A 2,142-nucleotide genomic window follows, 5' to 3' on the forward strand; every position below is an offset into this window, starting at 1 on the left:
TCTGATTATTTACATAGGTACAGCAACTGGATAGGCCTTCTTAAGTTTGCTTTACTGGAAGTTTTCATAAAGAATCTCAGATTGGACTTTTAAAGGCCTGCATTATTTGATATGCTGAGACAAGGAATTCAAGACTAGGAAACTCTCCACCGGGTTTTACCAGCTGTACCTAGAAAAACAGCCACATACACCATTGGATTTCTCTGATGCTATTGTTCCTAAAAATAGTCTCAATCACTTATATTAATATAACTTTCATCAAAATATTTTCTATTCTTTCTATTTCACAAATAAAACGGGAGGGAGAGGTATGTAATTATAAACTGTCACACACCAGTTTACATACAGACTAACAGAGTTCATGAACACCATAAGACAGTATCTAAGCCACACACATCCCTTATAAAGTCTAAATGGTAAAAAAGAACACATTTATTAACAGACCCAAAGATATAGCCTTTCTATAGTAATAAAAAAAAAAGAAGCAAAAGCATATAAACTATGCTTATCAGTGTTTCACTATTCTATTTTACTTAAAAATGATCTAAATATCCAATGAATATCCATTAATTAACAATTTAATACCAGTCCACTGTTTTAAGTTACATAAAAATATTGGAAATTTATCATCAAGCTGATATACTATAAAACATACTTGAAATAAAGTTTGTCAGAATAATTATTCAATTTGATTAAACATAAACTTATATTTTTTCATGATATTAAACATTGAGTAGAAGTAATACTAGCTTATTGGCTCTATATAAACTGTATGAGTTTATGAAGAGCATATCAAAGTAAAAATGCAGACTCGTGTTGTACTTAACACTGATAAATCAGAAAAGAAATAGCTGTTTTTATTAAACTAAAATTATTAAACTAATCTTGTTTACCTAACTTACACTTACCTAACTAATCTAACTTAAAGATTTACCTAACTTATGTAAAGTTAGGTTCCTAAAACATTTCTCAATTAGGTTCTGTAAGAAAAATACTTCTTCCAACCAGAATAGAGATTCTTTAATTTAATAGACTTTATAAAATCTAGCTTAATAATAAAATGTGGAGGTATGACGGCATTACTCCTTACACTTAATGCTTTTCTAAATGGCAAGTACATAGTGACACAAGCACTAATAGGCAGCTTATAGCCTCAATCAGCCATTAGATTCAAATGTTCAGTTTTCAACAAAAAGTCACAAGACATACAAAGAAACAGGCAAGTATGGTCCATTTAAAGGAAAAAAATAAATCAACAGAATCTGTTCCTGGAAAAGACCCGATAACAGATCTACTAGACAAGACTACAAACCAACTGTCTTAAAGATAAGATGCTCAAAGAACTAAAGAAAAGATGTGGAGAAAGTCAAGAAAACAATGTTTGAACAAAAATGAAATATGAGTAAAGAGATAGAAAACCTAAAGATAAGCTAAAAAAAAATTCTGGGCTGAAAAGTATAATAACAGAAATGAAAAATTCACTAGAAGGAATCAAAATCAGATTTGAGCAGGCAGAAGAAAAAAATCAGTAAACTTGGAGATAGGACAGTGGAAATTATCAAGTTTAAAGAACAGAAAGAAAAAAAAACTGAAGAAAAGTGAACAGAGCCAAAGGGACCTGTGAGATACTATCAAGCAAACAAACATATTTATCATGAGAGTCCCAGTAGGAGAAGAGAATGAGAAAAGGGCAGAGAGAACATTTTAAGAAATATCGGCTAGAAACTTCCCGAATCTGATGAACACGAACATCTAAGAAGTTCAATAAACTCAAGTAAGATGAAATCAGAGAAACCCACACCAAGACGTTACAATCAAACTTTCAAAAGACAAATAGAATATGGGTAGAAGTGATGCTTGTCACTTCCAGGCCTAGATCAAAAAAGCCTCCTATCTAATCCTCCATGATCTCTATCATTCCCCATACACTTGTTTAAGAAAAGATTCAGAGGCCTTAGGGGAGGATGACACAGTGCAAAAGCAGAGTCTGGGTCCCTGAGTCACTGCAAAGAAAGCTTCTCATTGAATGCCCTCTCTAAACAAAGTGATCAAGAAGTAAACCTCTATTTTTATATACCACTGATACTTCAGGGGCTATCTAATTTAAAACTAGCATCACCCCAAGTAATATATTTTGCTTCT

General features: G+C 32.0%; 1 protein-coding gene across 1 annotated transcript in view; it reads left to right on the plus strand.

The window, feature by feature from the left end:
- AKAP3 (A-kinase anchoring protein 3) overlaps window positions 1-2,142 on the plus strand; it is a 28,441-nt gene that overhangs the window by 11,015 nt on the left and 15,284 nt on the right. The window lies entirely within an intron of this gene.

The sequence above is a fragment of the Pteropus vampyrus genome, unplaced genomic scaffold (genome assembly GCF_000151845.1).
Source record: "Pteropus vampyrus isolate Shadow unplaced genomic scaffold, Pvam_2.0 Scaffold70, whole genome shotgun sequence".
In the NCBI taxonomy this organism is placed as follows: Eukaryota; Metazoa; Chordata; class Mammalia; order Chiroptera; family Pteropodidae; genus Pteropus; species Pteropus vampyrus.